Source organism: Anabrus simplex, chromosome 2, assembly GCF_040414725.1.
Source record: "Anabrus simplex isolate iqAnaSimp1 chromosome 2, ASM4041472v1, whole genome shotgun sequence".
Taxonomy (NCBI): Eukaryota; Metazoa; Arthropoda; class Insecta; order Orthoptera; family Tettigoniidae; genus Anabrus; species Anabrus simplex.
In genome coordinates, this window is record NC_090266.1 from 117,229,274 (window position 1) to 117,257,095 (window position 27,822).

Sequence of the window (27,822 nt, forward strand, 5' to 3'; positions counted from 1 at the left end):
TTGACGCAAATATATTATGTTGATATATATTACATATTATAAAAGTATAAAGGCTAGTAATAACTTCTTTTCTTCTCTCCTTTATATGTTTTAATATTATATTGCGCATATTTCTTCTTATAGGATTTGCATCCGTTAACTAGCAGTATGCGCTCATTTGTGTATTTTTCTTCAGTGATAGGCGCAACAATTTTTAACTTTTTCCTGTCATGTGCACTGCCATCGTGATTGTAACAGTTTCCTTATTTCCGCGATACCGTTTTATTTGACATTTGAAGAATACATGTGTTGTATCTAACTTCATAACGGGTAATCGCGCATAAATCGATCCTTCCGACATGCTTCGAGAACAATGGAATGGTACACCATATAATCCAGGACCTGTTGTGTCTTGTGTGATTAAGAGCTCGAGCATCTTGGAACATGACATCATGACCCGACGATAGAGCATGCTCAGCTATTGCTGATTTGTGTGGCTGGTTGAGACGAATATTACGTTCATGTTCCTTGATACGGGTACCAATGGACCAGCATGTTTGGCCAATGTATACCTTACCGCTTGTACAGGGAATTTCATATAACCCATGATATAAAAGTGGGGACAATTTATCCTTGGTATTACTCAGACTGTGAGCAATTTTAGTGACAGTGCCAAAAACACTGTTTTACAGTGTGTTTGTGGAGGAACTTGACAATTCGATCTAAGGTGTGATGAATGTAAGGTAGTTCTTGTGAAGAGATCAGCCCTCTCAAACCCTACAGCTAGGTTTTAACACAAATTTGCCGAGTTCCATATTGGATTCTACCATATTATTCAGAGTTATGACAACAACTTGTACAAGGTGCGAAGTCTGGATGGTACGATAGAAAAGACTTCAATGTGGGAAACTTGAAAGTATACTATCCATCGGTATAGTTTCAAGTTCATGGAGACCAGGCAGACGGGGAGATGGAAGAGGAAGGAGACGATGAGAAGCTGAGGGTGATGTAGCAAGAGAAGAGGAGTGACGACAACGAGAGATAAACTGAGGGTGAAGGTGAAGGTGGAAACGAAGATGTTGTACATGTTGTAATTCCAGACAAGGTCATGCAGGAGAACAAGGAATGTAAAGAAAGAAAAAAGAGCGACTGTTCATATGCCAAGGAAAACTAATCAAATTCCTCGCCTTACTAGATGTTTATTACTATCAGAGGAAAGAGCACGAGGAACTGAGGATAAAGTCAGGAGATCTGATGATCATGAAGGAAAGAGTGAAGAATTAATTTCAGGGCCTTAAATATCTTCATCATCATCATCATCGGTTTGCCCTTCCAGCGAGCCGGGTAGGGTGTTTGAAAACGAGCGTCTTCCAAAGTTGCCTATTCAAAAACATTTCGTTGTCCAAGACAGATTCCCAATTCCATCCTCTTCTCTCCACGTCTTCCCTCAGTTGGTCCATCCATCTTCTTCTTGGTCTTCCAGCTGGTCTTCTACCTGTTATTCTCTTTTCCAAATAAGCACATGGTAACCTTGTGCTATTCATTCGTTTAACATGCCCAAACCATTTAAGTCTAGATGACCTAAGTCTTTCCTCCATCGATTCATTTAGACCTAGGTTAGATCGGATCTCATCATTTTTCACATGATCAAGTCGGGTCTTTTGGAGGGCAGTTCTAAGAAATTTCATTTCACAGGCTTGAATCCTACTATAATCCTTTGATGTTAGTGTGCAGGTTTCCAGAGAATATGTAAGGATAGGAATGAAATATGACTTGTACAGGGTCATTTTTGTTCTTTGTGGGACTTTCTGATCCCATAGTAGGTGTCTAACGATGCTGTAAAAGTTAGAGCCTTTGGTTACTCTGTTTGTTATTTCTCTCTCAGCTCTGTTATTACTAGCGATTACGCTTCCTAAATAACTGAATTGGTGTACTACTTCAACTTGGTGGTCCTGTATTTTTATGTTGCATTCTGTATAATGTCTGCTGATTTTTAATGCTACTGTTTTTGATGGGTTCAATTTCATTCCATAGTCATCAAACTTCTTACACCATGCATTCAGATTATTTTGCACTCCCTCCTCTGTTTCATCCCATATTGCCACATCGTCTGCAAACACCAGAGCCTGAAGATCTTTATTACCTTTTCCTTTTAGTTCCTTTAAGATGGTATCCATAACTGCTATGGATAGAAGTGGTGACAAGGCACTTCCCTGTTGTACTCCTTTGGTTGTATTGAACCATTCAGAGTGACCATCTCCAATTCTATCTTATTGACCTTTTTTAAATAAACACATGTCTCTATTTTTTTAATAATACAAGGTGGCTATGGACCATATCATTCATGGTGAGAGAAAATTACTATTTGACGCATCAGAAATGTAGCATCAGGGAGTCAAAATCAGAAAGGCGCCAAATGTATCTGAGAGGGTGAGGGAGGCAAAGAACGCAAGGACGGGCGTGGCACAATGGGAGAGATAGAGAGAGAGAGAGAGAGAGAGAGAGAGCAAGGAAATCGCATGTAAAGGATGGAGTGACTCAAATGCTGTTAGGGGAATCACATGTGCCACCCTGAAAAGAAGAAATGCAGCAGAAAGCGGAACTGGAAAGCTATGAAACAAGGATAATATCTACGGATAAAACAAAACAAGAAAAAAATTTATCATAATTTTCTGAGTGCTATGAATTGATATGCGGTGTTAATAGTCGTTGCCTTCAGTTATACAACTTGGTTATAAACTTCATGGTTGTGATCCGTACTGAATTGTAATTACAATATAACTATTAAATTCATGTAGTAATGGTCCACCTTTCAATATTATAATATGCAATATTGTAAATTACATTGATTAGGGACTAGTTTTGGCCAGGGCTGGCCATCTTCAGCCTTAATGTAAAACATCTAATAACTGAACAAATGTACATGCACACAATTGACATAAAACAAATGAAACAAATACATACAAATTGACATTAAAAATGTGGTGAAATTATGAGAACAACTAGGTTCTAACATCTTGTGTATGCTCATCATCGAGACACTTTAATGTAATATTTTATATACACAGAACTGTTAGTTCTAATACTGCAATTTATATACACAGAACTGTTAGTTCTAATACTACTCATCATTAATAATTCAATTGTAATTTCAATTTACCAGTTCCCGTTTAAATTGCATTCTTAACAATTAGCAGTATTAGAACTAACAGTTCTGTATATATAAACTGCAGTATTAGAATTAACAGTTCTGAGTATATTAATTAATATATGAAAGAGTCTCGATTATGAGCATACTCAAGATATTAGAACCTAGTTATTCTCACAATTTCATCCCGTTTTTTAATGTCAATTTGTATATATTTGTTTTATATCAATTGTGTGCATACACATTTGTTTAGTTATTAGATGTTTTACATTAAGGCTGAAGATGGCCAGCCCCGGCCGAAACTAATCCCTAATTAATGTAATTTTGAATATTGCATATTGTAGTATTGAAAGGTTAACCATTACTACATTAATTTAATAATTATATTGTATATATAACTTGCATGGGATAAGTGTGGATACCAAATTCTTCTCTGCACAAAGGAGTGGAGTGTGTACCCTGGTAATTTCTCCTGCATGGCGTCTCTGTCTGGACTAATAAATACAGCACACTAAGTAGAAAGGGGATCATTTGTTTATCCAGTCTTGCTCGTTTTGGAAGTCAGCCACGTAGGAGGCTGCATCGTGAATTTTGCAAAGTACATAAAGACTCTGTTTTAGAAGATATAAAGTCAAAGAATTAATAATTGTAGCCTGGAGCAATACGTAGCACTTGAACTAGGAATGGAACAATTAATAGACCTCAACTCAGAGGTCGTGTATGGTAGAGCGCTAAGAAATTTGTTAAATAACATTCGACTGGTTAGGCTGTACTTACAGCCCTAACGTGGAAGATAAAGGAATACGAGTGATTGGAGTGCGCTAGCAGATGTTTAACTGTGTGTCTAACTGCAGTTAGTGCAGTACGGAAACTATGACAAGAGCTGCCAATAGCATGAGACCGTCCAACACTCATCAGTAAAGCAGACGGCATCACAATGAACCAACCCCAGGAGCTGAACGGAGGACCAGCGACCCAGGACGACGATAGAGTGATGTTGAGTCATGTCCAATTACTGAGTCCGGCATGGAGGAACCATGAGGTCACCATGACAAGTTAATTTTGAACAGATTTTATTAGCATGAGATAGGGACGGTTAGCTTCGCATATATTTTATTTGTAAATAATCCTTAATTAAACTGTTATGGCCATCAAGTAATTTTACTCACAAGACTTTTTCATGTGTAGTAAGTGTAGTTGCTTTGTATCATTTGTTTATGGTAACGAGGGAGTTAGGTAGGATTTATGTTTGATTTAGTGTCAGATAATGTTATGTTATTTCTTTGGGTTATATTGTATAGAAGTTTTGCAGAGCTAGGATCTTTAACATAAAGGACATAGATGCCTTGTAACGTCGAGGGAGAGACCCTTACTGGGAGTATCGGGCAACCTAAGAATAAATGTGCATGAAAATTTCACAGATGCTTAAGAAGTTGAGGGTCAGGTATCCTCAACGTTGTATTAGAGAGGGTTATCCAAATTATTCCTGCTAGTTTTCTCATGACTCTGCACGTGGTGTGAACTGGGGTCCGATGTATAAAGAGATGAAATGCATGGATGATATTCTGTTTGATTTGAATGGCCTGAAGTGAGGTCCGGAATCTAAGCCTAATTATGTACCTCAGGAAAGTGCTTTGTTATATTATTGAAAGGCCAAGAGCGCCTGCGGCGTGCCCCATATTGAAGGGATAACAGTTCGCCCGGGAGTGCAGTGGAATGCGTGAGGAGGGGCCCGCTAGCCACGCACAGATCCCAGTTGGGTGAGGAACTCGACCGTGTAGTGGTAACGTCAGCTGACGTACTGTTTTGTTTGTCCCGAGAGACAGACGGCCTTGCACTCCCCCTTTCGCCAGGGAAGGTCAATGCTAATACCCAGATAAGGTGATCCAGGGAGAAAGGTGCCTACTTCACCAAGCCGGCACGATGAGTGTATTTCCTTGTAATTATTATTTAAGATGCAGTGGTATTTGTGATTTGTTCTATGGTATTTTATTGTATCTTGGTTCTTTCAGTGTTTGTCATTTGATTGTGTTTCGTTAGAGGGGTAGAACGTATGCTTTCTAGAGGTCACGCGTTCAATACGCGTCCTTGACGATGAGCGCGGGCTCATCTTAAATTCAGTGCCTTTTGGGGGTAACAGATAGTTCTGTATTTGTATTCGTGTGTATTTGTATCCCGAATTTATGGGAGTAATGTTAAATTTTGTTTCTTTATGTGTGAAGAATTTCTGTTTCTAATCTCGTGAATTAGGACATTTAATTACAACGATTATTGTGTTAATCTATTCGAACTTACCACGATAACAATGCAGTGTTTATGTAATTTTCCCACGGTCTCCAAAGAGATTAATTGGTTATGTTGCTACTTCCTGACTAATGAGGTGAAGTTTTATTTCATGTGCATCAATTTACGGAATTATTAAAGTTCTTTTCATCCGATTTTTATGTTTTTGATTATTAAAGTTTATTTTGTGATATTCTTATCCTCATTCACTCACACAATCGCGATTCCTGTCCTTTTATATCTTTAAATTTATTTTAGTTTATCTGATCAAGTCAACGAACGGTCCGCAGGCTCGCCGCTGAACTAGCCAGGTACGAAGAGAACAGAAATAATTTGGTAGGATGTGCCTTCTCACACTGTGACCCACCTATTTTTTTATTTATCACCAGCCCAGTAAGGTACAGTTTTGTGATAACAGTTAAAATTTTGTTACAAATATGCTACTAACAGGTGAGATAATTATGAGGGAACAGAGTAAAACATCTTAAAATATTTAGCAAATGCGATATAGTGTCCTATACCTCTGCGGTACAGAAATATAAGACTGAAAACATGTTTAGAATTAGGATTGTGTCTGTTGACAGCATGCGAAGAATAAAACCCTTGCAATGGTAAGGAGGAGGTATCTTGTTTTCTCTATCCATTCCCGAAGGACCGAACATGCTGGACTGTCCTTATATCATTGTACATTCCACACTGATGACCTCCCGGAACTATTTGGATACGATGATAAGTACCTTTATCTTGAGAATCTTAAGCACTGGTGGCTCCTGTGAAGAATATTAGAAGAAAAAGAGCAATACAACCAGATCAACGTTCCCATAAATTATTTGATTACCTCATACACACCAGGTAAGTAGAACTATAGAAAAAATTAAATTCCACTGGACAGATCAAAGTTCTTTCAACTAATAACTACTGAATGTATCTTCCAGTACATGAATATTTAATCCAGTACATATTTCCTGGTGGTATGCTCTGAAGTGAATAGCATTTACCTTTTTCAATGCTCAGGGGGAAAATATGCGTTTTAGGTACTGCATACGATAATGAAAAAATTCAGATAGCAATGGGATTATTAACAAAAACTGTTAATATTTACTAAATTTCATCAACATCTGGGAAATTTGTACAGTTGTATGCAGGTAGTCCTTTGACATGTCACGGCAGCCAAAGCCGTTACTGGAATAATGAAATGTACAATACCATATTATTACAATTGCTGAATTTCTAAATGCTCTAAACCATGGATGTGCAGCAGAGTCATGTCCAGTCACATTTTCAAATATATTTTGAGAAGATGATACAGTGATATAATTTCCTCTTTTTCATATTCGCTGTGTAAAAGGTTCAATTGAAATGTGGAGCTGTAACAAAATCTAAATAAATCATAAGATTACATAGTATTGTACATCTCCAGCAAATAAAACAGATAAACTTGTCTGAAGATAATGGTGAAAGTGATAGGTCTAGAGATTTGAGAAGTGATGGAAGTAAGGAACCAAGTGAAAATGCAATTGCATGATCTGAGAATGTTCCATTCACAGGTAGACGAACTACTGCAAATAGTCTTGATTATGATCTTCCTGATGGACAATGGAAGAGAAAGAAGATTTCCGTCCTAAGAATAAGTGGTTAATAGTGCAAAACAAAAAAGTGGTGTGCAAAAGTACAGAAGTTGGAAAATTGGAGTCAGAAAGAACTAAACAAGGAATGAATATTTGTCAACAGTGGTCAACTGTTTCTGTGTAATGCTTTGAAGAAAGCAAAGCTGATCAGATCATTTCGAAAGCAAATCTTCATACGTAAAGAATGTTAAGCTCATGAAAAATCTTTGAAATCTATGGAATCTGCCTGTGTCAAAACACTGGAGAATGAGAAGGCAGGAACAGTTAATGTTTATAGAACAGCCTTATAAAAACCACACACACCTTCATTCAATGTCTTTGAGTTACTAGTAGTTGTTCAGGAATTTAATGGAGTCAACATGGGAAATATTCTGCATTCCAGGCTGGCATATGTTAATCTAATAAATCATACTGCAGCAGAAATAAAAGCCAGAGTCATAAAAAATGTAATTATATCACTTAGCCAAATTTCCCAGAAACTTGATGAAAGTTAACAATCATTGATTACATTGGTCAACAGTAAAAATGTTTCTGAATAAAAAAATAGTCAATTCCTATTCATGTTGATATGAAGTAAGCAAATATCATGTTTGAAATGCTTAGTTGGCTCTTTTTCCCTTGATAAACAGGAATGTGTTTTATGATGCACAGACATTACCTAATCCTAGTATGACCCCCTGCGGGTGGGGGACGCACATGTAGAATACAACAGCGGTAGCCCCTGCCTGTCATAAGAGGCAACTAAAAGGGGCCCAAGGGGCTCTCAACTTGGGAGTGTGGATTGGCAAACACTGGGCCCTTAGCTGAGTCTTGGCACTGCTTCCACTTACTCGTGCCAGGCACCTCACTTTCGTCTATCCTGTCCGACCTCCCTTGGTCAAATCTTGTTCTTTTCCGACCCTGACGGTATTAGAGCATTTGAGGCCTAGGGAGTCTTTCATTTTCACGCCCTTCGTGACCCTTGCCTTTCTTCGTCCATTACTTCATCTTTCGAAGTGACGGATCCCTTCTTTCTTCTTAATTTTTCTCTCTCTTTACCCCCTGTGGGCGGGGGATGCAGACGAATAATAGACCCATGGTATCCCCTGCCTGTTGTGAGAGGCGACTAAAAGGGGCAACCAAGCGATGATTGAATTAGAACCATGAAACTACTTTTGATTCGCACCATCACGCGGGGAACACCATGGGTTGCCTGTACTTGCGAGTAATACCACTATATTAGGTATGAAATAGGTTTGTAATTAGTAGCAGCAAAGAGTTGGTTCTCCTGTGGGTTTCCAGTACCCATGCGTCGTACCCATGTGTCGTACCCATGTGAGCAACACCGTGGGTCTGGGCGTTGCCTGTGAGTTGTACCACTATATGAGCAACACCGTGGGTCTGCGTTGCCTGTGATTAGTACCCACTATGTGAGGAACACCACAGGAATACCAGCACCCATGACTAGTACACCTAGGTGAGGAACCTCATCGGTTTGCGTTGGCTATGAGTGGTGCCATTGTGTGAGAAACACCATAGGTCTGCGTTATCTGTACGAAGTATAATACTTGTGAGTAGTACCATCTTGTTTGGAACACCGTGAGTCTTTGTTACTTTTGATTAGTACCACAACATGACAAATACCATGGTTTTACTTTACTCGCGACATGTACCATTCTGAGTGGCCTTAGACCTGAATTTTGGACCCCTTTAGATATCAAGCATCCTCGATTCAGGATTGTGCTTTACAAGTGGTCCCTTGGTCAGTAATACTATTATTTATGATCTTTTTTTGAGTCGGATCCAATGTTTCTTGTTTGTTTTTTGTTCTTTTGGTTCATGTCCATCCATTCTTCATGACATTTTCTTTTATTTTCGTCAGTGGATGATTTTGAACTTTTTGTTGTCATTTCATTTCGTACCATTAGGGGCCGATGACCTCGATGTTAGGCCCCTTTAAACAACAAGCATCATCATCATCATCATCATCATCATCATCATCATCATCATCATCATCATCAATTCTAGTATGTAACTAGTAAATAACTTTTGTTTAAAAAAATACAGGTTGTCAATAATGAGTAAACAATATTTTGTTCCTAGAGAATTACATAAATGTCATTTGCTGTGCTTAGGAAAACATATCTACTGTTACTTATCAATAATATCACTTTCTGCATCTGAAATTCTAAGAAGACTCAATTTCAGAATTAAATAATAAATGAAAAAGCACCTAGCATAAACCTTGATTATTTTCAGGTGTTCATAAGACCTACCGGTACTCGTAATCTACATTATCTTAAGCTGATTTGTAACCTGGTTTTCAATCCAGATTGTTTTAGACTTCAAAAAATTCATTGAGACTTCGGTGAAAATTATTTTTGAAGTGCGACACCAATGTTCCTCTTCTCTGCACAGCTGACAAATGTGTTTTTAAAGTTAGTCCGTTCTCTGCCATACTTTCCATTTCTGATATAGGGATGTGCTCTTTCATTTCCTTCCTGGCATTTCTTCTGAGTTACTTTATTGTTTAATTTCCATACATTTAATTTCTTCTGCCTTATTTCTTTTATTCTGGTAAGTTTACCTATTTTCAATTTTGCTACCACTATTGTGTGGTCTCCCTCAAATGCCTTACCTGGTAATGCTGTTACTATTTACAATGTGTCTTCTCAACTCAAAAATAATCATTAACTCTTTTTGTCTTTTTTTCACCACAGCAATATCTAGTGATCATTTAAGTATTCTTCTTTCTAAACCAAGTGTTACCCATAACCATATTTTTTCACATAAATCAATCAACTTATCACCCTCACTGTTTATTTTTTCATATCCAAAAAAGACCAATAACTTTTTCTTTCCCAGTTCTGTCATTTCCAGCCTGCACATAGAAGTCTCCCATGTCTATCACTTCCACATCGGTGATTACTTCCTCGAATGTCTCCAAGAATTCCTCTCCATATTTCTCGCAATTTTGAATTGAGGGTTTTAATCTTGGATGAAGTATTTCATTCCTTCTTCTGTTCTCAGTCCTACTCTGATTATTCTGCCACTAAAGCTGTCTACCTAATTCAGATTTGCATCCGGGGTTCTGTTAATTAACAATTACTCGTACTCCATTCTTCGCCTCACATCCTCCACTCCCATATAGGGTGTATCCTCTACTAATCTTCTTCACTCCCTTTCCCTTCCACTTGACCTCGGTCAGTCCAATCATTGCAACATTCTCTTTCTCCATAAAGTCAATCAACACTTCTGATTTTCCTGTCAGGGTCATAACATTAACATGTTCATAATATTGCTTCTTGGTTGCCCATATATCACAGCTCCCTCAGGAAAAGAAGTGCACATCACTTTTTTCACGATACAGCCAAACCTTTTCTGAGGCTGCTATTTACCATCACTCACTTTTAGGCTATTGTCACGATGGGGCCGCTACTCCCAAAGGCATTTTAGAGCTACTGCCAGCAATTATTCTGGCTGCCAATTACATGGCGAAGAGATGCCCTTGCAGCCGCCCTTAATATGGAAAACCAATCTGCTGATGAATAGTGTACTCATACTATTACCTGAGTCCTGGGCTGCCTATTCCGCAATCTCCACTCTTACAATGTCCATCTTCGCTGTAGATTCAGTTGAGATCTTTATTTGTAACCCTGAGCTGGGACCTTACTGCAGGTCAGTGTGCCCTGGGATTCTAATAGGCAGGGGCACCACACCCTGGGCCGGGCTGCCTCTGAAGAGGGTCCCAACCTGCGACCTGCTACAGTAGGAACTATTGGACACTAATGAGTTCAATTGGTGACGTTCATGGAGTATCTCAGCAAATGAAATTCTGACAAGCATTTGTCAATATCTTCTTCGAAAGAAGAGTGGATTGAAGATATTTTGATATACCAGTTTTATAAATCTAATAGCTAAATGTATAAAATTATAATGATGTTTCAAGGAGATGTTAATGATCCAATAGTAGTAGTAGTAGTAGTAGTAGTTGTAGTAGTAGTAGTAGTAGTAGTAGTAGTAGTAGTAGTAGTAGTAGTAAAGCACAAAATTCTATGCACTGACAAATGCTAATGCATTTGATGGGTGAATAGGTGTAACAAATACAATTGGAACAAATACAATATACTTATTACCGTGAGCCCAGAAGTGAAGTAATTTGATAATTTGGAGTTATGATAGTGTTTAATATATTTTTACAGATGAACTATAACAAAGTGGATACTGTGAAGCTGATATCTAATTGAATTTTAAAGAAATTCTTCAAGGAACTAAACAACAGAAACTTAACATAAAATCAGTATATCAATAGTAATTATTTTGAAGCTGAGTTTTCAATTATTTAATACAATATCTTCCACATTTCTCCTCCTAATAAATTAACAGCATCATTTAAACAACACAGCTAATATTCATAGATGGAATAGCTGAATCTCAATGTGAATGATAAAGGAGCTAACTGGAATGCAGGTACCTAAAATACCATCATTTTGAAGAATTGCATAACAATCATGAATTATTTTCTTTAAATAACAAGTATCTAGGAACTTACTTTTTGCCGAACACTCTGCTTTATTGGTTCGCAGATGTGGCACTGCGTATTATTGCACTGACTCCAGTGCGAGATAAGCTGCCTGGAGGAGTTGCAGTGAGCTCGGACACAGTACTGCCCTAACCTGCACCCTTTCATATGTTGCAGAACTTCTTTTATTTCGGGACAATGTGGCAGCGTGCACTGCAAGAAGACAAGAATTCTTTTTAAACAAGTGCCTTCCAACACATGAAAAATACAATGGAATCTCATTAGTGCATTCACCATTAGCAGGTTTTCCTGTTTAACACAATGACTTCTATCGGTTCCAGTCATAATGCAATTAAATACATGTTAATATCACCCTCATTAACTCATTTTTTCCTTGCTGTTTAAGATACTAAAATTGTATAGAACTTTTTACTAGACATTATTTTCCTCACTTTTAGGGTTTGGAATTTATCGTAGAATTGGAAGTGCAGAAAATGGGATGTTAAAATGAAATAATTGGTATTCTCAATTGAACTTTTTGGTATTTTCAAATTGTAGCTCTTAAAATAAATATTAGAATAAAGAAAAATATTTTCTGTTGACAAGCTCTGGTGCCTATTAGACAAAACCTTACACATATTCAGCATATTCACATATTCTGTATGAGACAGAAACATGTCCACTAAAGCTTGTCTTTCACTAATCTCTGCCGTTTGCAGTTGCCTAAGTAATACAGTGGAACCTCGATTATCCTCTCCCAGAAAATTTTGTTTTCCAGATTATTTGTTCAAATTATATCATCCCATGAGCATCCTGTTTAAATCACATTTTATTATCCATTCCACAAGGAAACAACTTCCTGCATCAACCATCCTGAAATTTCATTCCCATCAATGATAAATCCTCGATCAAGCGTTTTTCAAGAAATAGTCTCTCATGAAAGGACGGCTGCGGCATACCTATGGATCTTGGCATTAACGTCCCGATCATAGCGGTAATTAGAGCAAGTACTGTATTGTATTAGAAGAGTGATCGTAAGGGATCATCTTCACATCTCATTAGGTTGGTATTTAGGGTAACCTGGGATATCACAAAGCAGAGTAGCAAAAGTCTTTATTGTTTTAAATATAACAAATATTCTTCATGTTTGTTTGTGGTTTCATTATAGTACACCCCAAACTTTCATCCTAAAAATTTGCTCTTAACTTCTTCCCCCCCTTTCATTCATCATTGCTGGAATATACTTCTCTCTGATAATCTTGGCATAAGGAATATCTTCAGCTTCCACAGCACATGAATACATACAAATTTAAACACCCCGCAGCTTGTTAAAACGTTGCTTGGTAAATATTTGACAATAGGTAATATTACACTGATTAAGTAGGCTATGTACAATAATATAACCTACATAAGATGAAAGTTTGCAAATGTTATGAAAACATCATGTTCTTATTAAGCAGTGAATTTATGTAAAATAACTTACAATAAACAAAATGAATTCTTAGTATACCAGAGTGAGCCGTACCCTGTCGGCTCATAAGAAATATTCACAGTATTATTTGACAATATATATATAAATTTTACTCATATAAATTACAGTCATAAATGGTAGAGTACTGAATCCCAAGATAGCTGAGACAGGAAGTCGATGGAGACATCAAGTTGCTGGATATTGCCTAACACTTCCTTGTGACCGTGAGAATAGCATAGCGTAACCAAGCGTTGGGAAGGATCGGCACGTGTACAAGGTGATGACCAAGCAATATTTCGGCCAATGAGAACGTGAGGATTTGGCAAGTATGGAGTCTACATCGCGCCAAGTCTTAATTCCCAGGTTGACCAACGTGTATAGTTGCTTGAGTCAATTTCTGTCATTCATCGGTTTTCTATAGGTCTAGAAGCAAAATATAATCAGAAATATGATATAATAATTAGAGGAAGAGATTTGCTATTGTTTGAACTGTGTTTCATAAATGTATTATAATTAATATTGTGTCATCATACATAGCAAGCTTTCTGATTGGTGGTTTGTTTAGACAACCGGGAACCCCAGAGATGAAACGGCGTTATCGAGGTTTCCTCAGTACCCAAGCTTTGGAGAGCGTCATTCTGATCGAATAGCTTGGATAGTGCAGAAGTGTATTCTGATCGGGCTGCATGGACAGTGTAGAAGTGTTATCGTGATCGCGGATATTGAAGTGTTATACCAGTAACAGTATATGATTTCAAACAAGTGTTTCAGTCGTGCAGCTGGAAGATATAACTGTTCCAGAGTAAATTGCAAATTACATTATTTTATAATATAAAATCAACATAGACGGTGATAATTAGCCGCAGTGTAGCAAGTGCAGGAGAGACGTGCCATTGTCTCACATTTTCATATCGGTCGCGTTTCGCGAGGAACTATCATAGTGTACCACGTGCCGCTCTCAAAAACTGTTTACATATACCCTTAAATATAAAGTTTGCATTATTAATGTGTCAGTGTGCTTGACTGAATTTATAACAAAGGGTCGTTCGGCACTTATAGAAGTGAACAGCGAAGAGATATTCATTCCAAGCTTTCTGTGTTCCAGTGTAAATAACTTTTCAGCAAGAAGATGGCTTCGCCTATGGAAGAAGGAAGTGCATTTCCACGTGTTGAAGCTGTGATTGACATGGAGTAGATCCCTATATATAGCAGGGATGTGAGCTGCTACCATGTATCCTGGGAGTCACCACAAATTTAAGATAAGACGCATGTGTTAATTATGGAATGTTATATGAATTATGCTAAAGTACTAGGGCAGTTTAGATAGGGTTTTTATTTCATGTAATGTAAGCCTGATGGCATGTGTTTGATTCATTTTGATATTGTTGTATATACGGATAAGAGAATAATGTATGTACTTTTCATTTTCATTCTGACTTATGACTAGATAGTTGGTGTAATGAGGGATTTGTTAGGATTAGTTTGTTGTTCAGTTATGCATGTTTACTTAGTGTAGAATATTCCGAGTTTTCCTTATATATAAATGCTAGGAGGTTTAGATTGACAAGTTCATCCAAGATTAAAGTCATTTTATTTTGGTTATTCAGGGAGACAGGTATAGCTAAATGCATGGCGCATGGTATTTCAGAAGCTGTCCGAAGGAGCTGCATAACAACGTTGAAAGAATAGGATCTTCGAATTTAGGTTGGAATCTGTTTTTGCCCAATGACTTGCACAGGGAACGAACCGGATCTCATAATGTAGAAGGCCAATGTGATACATAAGAGATATGAGAAATAAGATGGCATGCGGAATGATAAAGTGTTTATGCAGACCGATTGCATGCCTGATATGTGAGAGAATAATGTGCAGTGGATATGTACCTGCCAATTGTCTTCTGAGAGTATATTGTTATCAGAATTGACGGAATTAATTCCAGACTAATGAGTCTGATGTGTGTTAAATTGTAAAAGCATGCTAGGAAGGAATGATTATACATGACTTTTTGTATAGCCGACGAAAGACGTTATCTCATTGCAAGCTGATATATTAGCTGTGTTTGTATTAGACGGTGTGAATGAGATGGTATTTCCTTGTGGCAATCTTGGGAGACAGAATCCGTACTTTAGTACAGTGTTGAGTTCAACATTTCCTTTCAGCTCGTAGCCTACCCGGAAATACATGACGGATGATCGTGCTGTTGAGCGCTCAAATGCAGCAGAAGGAGGCAATGTTGCCCATTGCTTTCTACATGATATTGGTGGCTATTTATATGTTTTTCCCTTTCAGGATGATGTTGTATATTGTTTCTCGTTGTTTGAATACCTTGTCTCGTTGTTTTAATGAGGAACAGCCCGAGTGCTGAATTTTATTGATGGTCAATCTAGTTCTGACTAGATCCTTTGTGGTGAACCGCGATTCATGTAGAATCTGTGTAGCATGTAAGACCTTTTCTCTTTATCCGATGTAAATAGATGTGTTTAGTGTCGCTTACTTGATTTGTTGTAAATATAGCGTAGGAAATGCCACTAGTATTTTACATAGTTCATATCACGTCCCATAGCGTCTTAGTTTTTCTTTTTTATCGTAACTTTCCTTTTTATTGTAATTATCTTTAATGTTAGAAATTTTGGTGACTCTCGATTTAAATTAAATTCATAACCGTATCGTTGTGATGAGTTAGAGTGTGACTCCATGTGAAATAACTATGGTAGCAGTGTATGTGTATACGTATTATCATATATCCCATGAACTATGGACAAATAAGAAGAAGATCAGTTTTGAAAGTATACAAGTATTCAATGTTGTGCTTGATACTTTATTTCAATTTTGTTTCTTTAAATAATTAATGTTGTACATGTTCAGATATTTCTTTTATTTTGAAATTTTAAAATGCTATTTTGTTATTTGATTTTATTAATTTTCAAGTAGAATGATTTGGGGATATTTATAAATGAATTCATCTTACCCCATATGATTGTTTCTCATTCGTATTATACCTCCATTTTCCTGTCATTTACTTATATTTAGAGTAGAACTTCGACTTTTATCCTGACCCAACCGACAACCAACCCACTCTCTGCCCAACCCTGAGTTAGTCGGATGTTCATACAGGAATGGAGGCATCGTCCTAGAGGGTATAAACCCTTGGGTACGGTACAAGAGAGCATTCCTCGGTGCACTGGCATAAAAAGCATGACTCCTCATGTAAGTAGTTTAATATGCATGTAGTTCTCTGTTTCCTGAAAGATAGCAGCAGAACAAAGAAGACGATTTAGAATCTGCGAAGCCTATAATTCTAAATCTGCCATAGCTATCACACTAGTGGCCTTACTCATGAAGATAAGTTTTTTCATAGCTGCCAATTTTTGGTACACTGTGTAAGGTTGAATGTAGGAAATGGCCTAAGCTGCGCAGGATGAGTTTATGCCAATGATGAGTGCATTGAGACTTGTGAAGATGTAGCAATATACATGCCAGGTAGTAATGATGGTGATATTATTCTGAAACAGGATGTTACAAAATGAAGACATTCCACAGTATCAGAAATCTTATGGTACTTCATTAGTGAAAATGACAGTTTTACTAATACAGAGTATGAGGCAAATGAAAACAGTGTAGCAGTGACAACAATGCCAATATGCATAATACTAATGAGGTTACCTTCCCCTGTGTATTACAAAACACCAGGTCCTAAACACACACCTCCCTTTGATGCAGAGCCTGTGCAGAATTTGAACCTGATTTTTTACACCATATTTTTAAAATTTAATTACAAAAGAATCAAACTGGTAAGAAAATCAGTTCCTGTCTGCTCTTAAGCAACTGTTGTCCCATTAAACTGCTTCATAATAGAGACAATAAAAGCCCTTGTGGCAGTATTAATGGAAAAATGTTTTACAAGGAGGATCATAGGTATTGTATTTACAAGGAGGACAAATGTACAGTACTTTCTGTGAATCTAGACTAAGGTGTATGAAAAAATCAATCATAGTGTAATTAGAAGAAACCTGGATTAGAACATAATAAAGCAGGAACAACTGTTGCTGGATAGAGGAAAATTGGATGATGCCATAAACACCCTTAACTGGCAGGAGCTTGACAAGGGAAAGTGATGATGATAATGATTTAACATACATAATTCCTCTATTTCCAAAAACATTATTTTTCCCTTTTAACAATTTTCTACTATACAAGAAGTCTGGTTTTGGCAGGATTTCCTGAGTTATACATTCGATGCTGCCAAACCTAGAGACACATATTACCGTAACAAATAGCGACAATATACCCAGTACGCGGACCCAGTGATCATGCAGGAATAACACAGGAAAAGAGAGATACATGGTGATATTGTGCTGTAATTGTAGTGTAACTGTCCTCGCAGCCGTAGTGTGTTGGCAACACCAGTCAATCATAGATCACATGCCTTGCAAAACATCAATTTAGAAGCTACGGTGTTGTGATAGTCTAAAATTTCTGCTATCCACAGTGACCTGCCCTTTTGACAGTTCCCTACAGGAACCCTGAAAAGTGACAGCTAACGGGGCTCTGGTGAAGTACTCAATGGCAGATGCAGCAGAAAAAGAGACTTTTGGAACGGCAAAGAAACAAGGGGAACCACTGCCTTTTGGTGAAGAGGGATCTTCAAAGGCTAAGGGAGACAACCCCTACAGAAAACAGCAGGCTTGGAGGCTTAGGTGGCAGTCCCACCACCAAGCTTGGGTTGCTGTGGCCTAATAACTCGCATGGTCATAAATATAAACTATTAAAGAAACCGAAGTGAAACACAACCGGATGGATAACAAGCTGACGACTTTTGGCATGAAACGGAAAATGAGAATAGGTTTTTGGAATGTCAGAACCCTGAGAGAGAGCAGTAAATTTAAGTAAGTGGCTAAATTGATCGAGGAATACAGGCTGGATATCCTTGGATTAAGTGAAGTACGGTGGCCAGACTTCAGATGGAGAAATACATACTCTTAAGGGGGCATGTCAATGAGAATGGTTGAAAATTTCAATTTTTTGAAAATGGTGTTTTTTGAATATTTTGGATGTTGTTTTCATCTTGTGAAATTTTCATGGTAATATCTTTTCTAGAAGTGGCTGAAAAAATTAATGTTTATGTGGGTGCGCGAATGTATCACACCAAGTTTCAACCTACTCCGTTGCTTTTGGATGCCCCAAGGATGACTGGTGTAAGTACAATATTTTATAGAACTACTCACAAACAAACATTCACTCCCTGAGGCGTTATGAATGAAATAAAGCCAACATTCAGAGTTCTGGCTGACCCAGAATTACTAAAAAAGTGTATTAATGGGAAGACACAAAATAATAATGGAAGTTTTGACAACCTAGTGTGGGGTCGGTGTCCAGAAACTACATTCTGTGGACTGAAAGTGTTATCTATTGCTGTTTATGATGCTCTGTTGTAGTTTAATGAGGGAGATAAAGGCAGAATTGAAGTTCTAAGGTAGGTAGGAATGGGACCAGGAGTACATACTATCCGGATATTGAATGAAATAGATCAGAAGAGGATTGCAAAAAATGAAACCAGTCTACCAAAATTACAGCAGACTGCAAGACAACACAGAAGATCAGAGAAGAGAAGGCAAGAGGATGAAGAACAACACTATTCTTATGGAGGACATTAATTCTCTGGCTTTAAAAAATGAGTAATTTCATACTGAATGCAAAGAAAAATTTTAAAACTTCATTTCTCACAATCACATTTTTCAAACTATTTTGTACCTTTTCTCAGCAGCTATTAGAGCCAGAGTAATGTCATTTTCAGTACTTGCTTATAGCAACACAAAATCCCTTAGGAAATAGAATAAAGAGACTACAGTTATTAAAAACCAAATTATGGGGTTATTATGAACTGAAAAATGGGGTTGAAAAATTTTTGGAAATTAAAAATTTAATTTCTACCCAATCATTTCACTCAAATACAAAATTCTAGTTCCCAAAACTAACATATGTTTGTAAATTATGCACAACAAATTTCATAGTGATATGCCCATTGGTCTTGGGAGAAAGGTGCACTTTTGTTACAATGGATTTTCTAAAAATGATATCAACTTTTTGACCACACTGTGTAATATTTCTAACTGTAATAAAGCATTTCGACTCACTAATACCATTTTATTACATGTGCAAAATATGAAAATTCTATCTTGAAAAACAAGCCCACAGCGATTTTTTTAAACAAACACTGAATTATTGTTGACATCCCCCTTAATAATTGCACATTCCTTTATTCTGGGCAAATGGTGGAGGATGCAGAATATAGATAAGGTGCAGGATTGTTATTGAATGAAACTGCGAAGAGGAGTCTCCTTGATTGGGAACCCATCTCAGAAAGACTGATGACAGCTCGATTCAAGGCCTGGGTTCGCAACGTGACCATGATCCAGTGTTATGCTCCCACAGAAATGTCAGATTGAAAAAAAGGAAGAATTATTCTACCAGCTAAATGAGACCATTAAGAGAGTAGGAAAGAGGGATATTATTATTGTGATGGGGGATTTAAATGCAAAGGTTGGTTCTAACAATGAGGGGCTGGAAAAAGTTATGGGAGTGCATGGAGTTGGCGACTGTCACGAAAATGGGGAGCTTTGCACTGATTCCTGTGCTAGCCATGATTTGGTAGGGGTGGCACTTTATTCCCTCATAAACGATTACATGGGTGTTGCCAGATCATGTTACAGAAAACCAGATAGACCACATCACCATAAGTAGAAAGTTTAGAAAATCAATGACTGATGTAAGAAATAAAAGAGGGGCAAACATTGGAAGCGATCATCACTTGGTAGTTGCAGAGTTTAGAATGAAAATTGTGGCAAGTGGAAGGAAATACGAAAAGCGAAACAAGATATTTGATTTAGATAAATTGCAAGATGAAAGCAAAAGGAAAAAATTCCAGATAGAATTAAGAAACTGCTCTGAAGCTCTTGCTGTTGAACCAGAACTTAAGATGGATGTTGAATTATCATGGAAGAAATTTAAGGACACATATTCAAAAGTTACTGAGAAGGTAATTGGATTTCACAATTATCTCAAGAAGGAATGGATGTTTGATGATACTTGGAAAAAATTAGGGGCTAGGAAGCTAGTTAAGGCAAAGATTAATATGTGTAAAACAAGATAACAGAAAGCCGCAGCACAAAAGGAATATGTGGAAGCTGATGTGAAGAAAAGCGTAAGAATATACAGTGAGTAGATGAACAAGCACGAATGGCAGAAGAGGCATCAGCAAGGGAAGATGCTAAGGAATTGTATAGTATCACAAAGAAACTATCAAGGAGAGGAATTAGCAGAAATAAACCCATTAAAACAAGAGAAGTGAACTACTGACCACCCGGGAAGAACAGTTACAGAGATGGAAGGAACACTTCTCAGAGTTGCTCAATAGAGATAGAGATATAGAACAGAATGGTAAGCAACAAACAGAACCAGTAAATAGTGACCTACCGGGTGAGTTGGCCGTGCGGTTAGGGGCATGTGGCTGTGAGCTTGCATCCAGGGGATAGTGGGTTCAAATCCCACTGTCGGCTGCCCTGAAGATGGTTTTCCATGGTTTCCCATTTTTTTTGGCTAGTTGCTTTACGTCGCACCGACACAGATATGTCTTATGGCGACGATGGGACAGGGAAGGGCTAGGAGTGGGAAGGGAGTGGCCGTGGCCTTAATTAAGGTACAGCCTGGTGTGAAAATGGGAAACAATGGAAAACCATTTTCAAGGCTGCCGACAGTGGGGTTCGAACCTACTATCTCCCAAATACTGGATGCTGGCTGCACTTAAGCGACTGCAGCTATCGAGCTCGGTGTTTCCTATTTTCACACCAGACAAATGCTGGGGCTGTACCTTAATTAAGGCCATTGCCATTTCCTTCCAACTCCTTGGGCTTTCCTATCCCATCATCGCCATAAGACATATCTGTGTTGGTATGACATAAAACAAGTAGAAAAATAAATAAATAAAATAGTGACCCAAGTATAAATTTACATCCTCCAACCTGTTCAGAAATAGAGAAGGCCTTGATACAAATAAAAACTGGAAAAGCACCAGGTATGGATAATATCGTGCCAGAAATACTTAAAGCAGATATTGTGACCTTGGCAAAATTATTGCAAACCCTGTTGGAAAGGATTTGGAATGAAGAAAAGCTACCAGCTGAATGGAAGTTAGTCCTGATCGTTAAGATACCAAAGAAAGGGGATATTACTAATGAGTAAGTGTGATAACTGGAGGAGAATTACATTGTTGTCGGTACAAAGTAAAGTGTTTTCAAGGATCATTTTAGAACAGGTGAAGGATGTTGTGGAATTGTGCCTTAGAAGGGAACAGGCTGGTTTTTGCAAACACCGTAGCTGCGTCGATCTCATAAATACTCTGAGAATCATCTTGGAACAAAGTGCAGAATGGCAGAACACCCTCTACTTGACTTTCATTGATTTTGAGAAGGCCTTCGACTCTGTAAATAGAAGAGTTATGTGGCAAACACTTAACGAATACGGTATACCACAGAAGACCATGAATCTTATAAAGGATATGTATGAGGGTTATAAATGTCAGGTTCTGCATATGGGAGATCTTACTAAGACAATAGATGTGACCTCGGGAGTTTGACAGGGCTGTATTCTTTCTTCGACGCTTTTCCTACTTGTGTTGAATAGTGTGCTGAGGAGAGTGTATCGAGGTCGGAAAAGAAGGATTCAGTGAGGCTTACAAGATAGATTAGAAGACTTTGATTTTGCGGATGATATCTGCCTACTGGCTCAATGGTTCAGAGATATGGAAGAGAAGATTAAGAAGTTAAAGGCGGAGGCAGAGGATGCTGGACTTAAAATAAATATTAATAAGGCAAAAGAGATGAGGGTCAATTCCAAGTTTTAAGATAAATTGTCTATAGATGATAAAGAGATGGAACAAGCAGACTTCTTCCTATCTTGGGAGTATGGTTACTACAACTGGAGGAGCAGAAAAAGACACTAAGGGTCGTATTAGGAAAGCAAATTGTGCTTTTGTTCAATTGTATCCAATATGGAGAAACAAGAACTTTTCTAGAAAGACTAAGCTATGCCTTTTTAACACAAATGTTAATTCCATTCCACTTTACAGCTGTGAAAAGTGGAAAGTTACCCGGAAGACGTCTAAACAACTGCAAGTCTTCGTGAATCGCTGTCTAAGTCATATCATCAACAGAAGATGGCCGGATGTTATTTCAAATGAAGATCTATGGGAAGAAACTAATCAGCAGCCAATTGATGTACAGATAAGGGAGAGAAAATGGCATTGGATAGGACATACTTTAAGGAAGCCCGCTGGAGCCATTGAATAGACAGCGCTCAAAAGGAACCCAGAAGCTGCTAGAAAGCACAGACGTCCGAAGAAGAAGACCTGAAAGAAGAGGAATGTCTAGCAGTGGGAAAAACTTGGAATGAAGTGAAGAGGTTAGCCAACAATAGGAACAGGAAAGCCCTATGCTCCAGGAGGAGCAACAGGAAATAAGTCAAGTAAGTCAATAGAATTACACATGAAAGGAAAGAGAGGCTGAGAAAGAAATAGGTTATGATGCTCAAGCATGGTTAAGAACAGCAAAGAGCATTCAACCTTGACCATGATAATAAAAATGGAGTAGTGAAAAATAGAAAGAAGTTGAGCAGTACTTGTTTGGAGCAGTAGCATCTACATAAGTGGAAATAATAGTTTTGAGGGTATTTAGTACACACAGTTCTCTTTACATTGCCAGGATCCCAAGTCTGTTAGCGTAAGATACTTCACAGACACAGGATTTAACAGCTAAATTGTTTTTCATGAGAATGCTGTCAGGGTTGCTTACCTTATTTTGTACTAATCTGCACTTGCTTCCATGCAGCAAAAGCACAAGCTGCTGCTGGATCAGCTTTGTCTTGTCTTGGTGGCGTTCTGCATCTCCGGGCTGCTGGACTTTAGGAGGACCTGAATGAAATGGATGCAGCCTTAAATTTCAAAAATATAAAGAATACACTATTTTTCACCTCATATCTAGACATTTAATGTAATGCTATAGTTGAGGACAGGAAAGTGCAATGTGTAGACAGTACCTGCAGTTAAATTTGCAACTGACAAATTATTAAATATAAGTTATGATTCAGTTACCAGGTCAAAACTGCTTATTACCGTATTTACCCACATATTACACCATTTTTTCTTTTAAAGGCAGAACCGAATTAAATGATCTATAAAACTTTCATAATTCTGGAATGTAACCCCGTTTTTAATAAGCCGATGGTTGGCAGATGTCACTGACTTACATTTCTTCCGAACGTCCACATGTGAGCTATCTTTTTTAAGTCACCATTAATGAAAAAGTTTAGTTAACTACTCGGTAAATTAGTCAAATATAAATTAATCAAATAAAAAAACCTATATTCAGCAGCTACTGGCCAATGTATTATCTTGCTATAGCTACAAGTCTCCTGCATGATAGTGGAGGTGAACTAATTAGTGGGCATAATCAGACAGCAGTTTACTGTGTCGTTTGCTGGTGGGAGACTGAGATAGATGTCCCGGGCATGCCATTTAATCACAATGGGGCGAAACGCTGGCAACCAAAAATGGGTTAGATGGAATATTTATAATTTTCAATAATGGAACATTCATATTACAATTATGAATTTACCCATTCAGGACCAGCATTTCATGTTCACTTTGGGAATAAAAATCTATATCATCTGATGGCCTAGCAGGCATAAAGTTTTGTAAGATAAACCAAGTCTCTCACAGTGCACTGGCAATGCCAGTGGCTCCAAGTAGCCTAAGCAGTGACCTCCACTATCACCTACATATAGTCCGTCCTAGTGGATGTTTCAGCACCAATATGCTGATACTTCTAGAAAATTTAAGATTCTTAGAGAAGTGCAAGCTATGATTCAATGTGTGGACAGTACCAAGAGTAATCCCTCATCACAACGGTCTCCACTCCCGATATCTCCAACTATGGATACAGAGCAGACAAAGGAGGCCAGAAAAATTTTGCCAGAACAAAGTAGCGATTGTAAAAAATTATGTGGAGAAGCCTCGTCTTCTTCTGCAGGTTCCAAGTTTACATCACCCAATTCCATACTTAGCCAGCCATCACATTCAGCTATTCAAGATATTCAATTATTTCAACTCAATTTAGAAGAGGGCAACATAATCACTCCATTTCACCTATTGCCTCGGTTGCCAGGTCACTATTCTGCTTTGATGCCCATGAATGTCAGGAGCTACGCACAAGCTGCAAGAAACCAGGTTCTGGCACCTAACATTCACCAGTGCAACATCGTATGTCCACTCCCGCTTTCACCAGCTCCGTTCTACGTTGCCAAAATCATGCACGTTGATCCAGATACGGCCAACACCAGATATTGACCTACACACAATATGACACTGACATTCAATGCACCTGTGTTGGGTATTTCAATATAAAAACCTCAAAGCCATTCTATGCCCATGTTACAACAACCATTGGACTGGAGCACTTTGGCAAACATGCCAAAGCCATCAACATCACACAAGAGGCAGCAGCCCGGCAATCAACTCACCTAACTCACTCATCACCTGTTCACTCTGTAGCAGCATACGGAGTTGGTCGGTAATGGGCAGATGATGAGGTGGCAGCTCAGTTGCAGTTGGAGGGTCAGCAGACACAATGTGGTGTGGATCCAGAACAGGCGCCGACCAACTACCCTTATCCGAAACCTCTCAAGGGAAAAAAACCACACTGGATACCCTTTTGTGCTACGCGTTGTCATATACCGCGACCGTCATCGTTTGGAGCCATCTCGTTCAGTGCCGCCACAGAAAATCCGGTGCGAGCAGTGCCCAGGCTATGACCATTTCCCAGGAACGCCGTGCAACCAGTCCGAGGTATGTGCAATTTGCAGGCAAGAACATCCAACTTAGAGTAGTCCCAATAAGGTTTCCCTAAATGCAAAATTTGTTCTGAAACCTATCTTTCCTTTCCGTATAAGAACAAGTCCCGACCGGCTCCTGAACTATCCCAGCCCGAATCCATTATTCCAGTAATTTCTCTGGACCTCCTCACTCCTGCCCCCTCTTCTACCCTCTCTGCTCTCTTTCCTGAGAACATCATTCGTTTCCATTCAGTGATACTCCAGAATACTCCCTCATTCCACTGCCCCAGGTTCAGCTAGCTTTGCGTTTTGTGTATAACACACATGTGGTCATAACGTATGTGGGGAATAAAATGCACTTTGCATTTTTCCCCCCTCAATGCCATTCCCATAACAGGATAAAATATTGAAGATAAATGATATAAATATTCAATCTCTGAATACCAGCCGTGCTCTTACAGACCTCTCCCGTAATCTGTAGACCTGGATGTCTTTGTTCTGAATGAAGCATTTTCAACCATTACAACTGCCACGTTTGACCCCCTAAAATTTATCATGCAGATAGACATGGAGAGGCTCACAGTGGAGTGGCTCTTGCTGTCAAATGCTCTATCACGACTAAACTCCACTTTTTCAATTTTTCTGAAATCCTTATTGTGGAAACTATTCTTCCCAATCAATTTTCTCTTGCTATAGCAAAACTCTACCCTCCTCCTCGAACACCACCTCCCATAGATTTAATTCAGTACATCGATTCAACATTCAACATTCAACAACTATATATTTATCGCAGATATAAATATAATCTCCTACAATGTTACCAATTATACTGATTTTACTTCTTAACTGACTTGCATATGAACCGTGCAAGTTCCCTTCCCCTTCCACACACACCATATCTCCAACTCCACTCCTGATGTTCTCATCCTCTGCCCCTCCCATCCCACTAATCTAACAATAGACAAACTCTCTCCAGTCGATTCGGATCACCTCCTTCTCCTTGTATCTATTTCCCGCATATCCTACACAACCCGTATCTAAGAATCCCAACCTCTCCCATCAGAAGTTTCCCCAGACTACCTGGACTGACTATCACAACTCAATCAATAACGAACTTCAAAACTCCCAACCTTTTCCTACTAATAGTGCAAGTTGAAAACTCACTAAACGCCCACTCATATATCAAAGCTATAAAAAGGAAACTATGAAATACTGAGTATACTGGCCTCTCGGACATGGACAATTGATGTAAATTTTGGACTACTTTTGATATATTAACAAAAAGTGGCAAATCCCTACCCTTGTACCCAATCTTCACTCCTCTTACCACTCTCATTACTGACAATCAGAAAGCAGATGTATTTGCTGACTGTTTTTCTACATAGTTTTACTGAGCTTGATAGCTACAGTCGCTTAAGTGTGGCCAGTATCCAGTATTCAGGAGATAGTGGGTTCTTATCACACTGTCGACAGCCTTGAAGGTGGTTTTCTGTGATTTCCCATTTTCACACCAGGCAAATGCTGGGTCTGTACCTTAATTAAAGTCGTAGCCACTTTCTTCCCACTCCTAGCCCCTTCCTATTACGAAGCGTGTTTTTAAGTAAGGTCCGTTTTGTTGTAGACACTAGTTGTTCGCGCGCATATCGCAACGAGCGAGTGCGTCGTGTACCGGCATGCCTCGGGAACAACTGTGCTCAGTTTCAACTCTGTAGCTACCCTGTACGGTTCTGTTCTGTGCTTTCAAAATGTTTAAGACTATCAACTCGCCTGCCGCGTGTGAGGTTCGGTCAGTGATACGGTTTTTGTCAGCAAGGAACCTGTCTGCTGCAGAAATTCATCGACAGATTTGCAAAGTGTACGGTGATACTGTTATGAGTGAAAGCAAAGTGAGTAACTGGGTACGACAATTCAAAGATGACTGTGACAATGTCCATGATGAGGACCGCTCTGGTCGCCCTTCTTTGATTACAGACGATTTGGTGGCTTCAGTTGATGCGAAGATTCGTGAGAACAGGTGCTTCACAATAACAGGTCCCTCAAACGAATTTCCTGACGTGTTGAGATCAGTGCTTTACAGCATTGTTTCTGAACACCTAAAGTTTAGGAAACTGTGCTCCCGTTTAGTCCCGAAACTCTTAACAATGGACCAAAGAAACAAAGGTTTGAGTGTGCGACGAAGTTCTTGACGCGTCATGACAAACATGACGGCTTCTTGAGTCAGATCGTAACTGGAGACGAAACATGGGTTTCGCATATCACGCCCGAATCAAAGCAACAGAGCATGGAATGGAGACACACATACTCGCCTGTAAAGTTGAAGGCCAAACAGACTCTGTCCCAGAGCAAAATCATGGCGTCGGTGTTTTTGGATAGGCATGGTGTTTTGTTGGTCGACTTCATGCAACGAGGAACCACTATTAATGCAGAAGCATACTGCCAAACTCTGAGAAAGCTGCGCAGAGTGATTCAAAACAAAAGACACGGCATGCTGACAAAGGGAATTGTCCTTCTCCATGACAATGCAAGGCCAGACCCGCGATTTATTGGACAGTTTTGGCTGGGAAGTTTTAGACCACTCACCCTACAGTCCTGATCTTGCGCCGAGCGATTACCATCTGTTCCTCCACCTCAAACATCACCTCAGTGGCAACCATTACAATGATGACGATGACGTGAGAACGGCAGTGAACTCTTGGTTATTGGAGCAGGCGGCAAGTTTCTATGAAGAGGGTATTTTAAAATTGGTTACGAGGTATGATAAGTGTTTCAACGAACTTGGTAACTATGGTAATTCTAAATTCCCATGGAGGGAATTAGATATTTTTCCACCAATAGAGCATATCAAAAATCAGATCAAAAATTAGATGTATGGCTTTTCAGGCGTTTGCTCTATTAACCAGCATTTCGTCTTAGGCCTGACACTAGACTC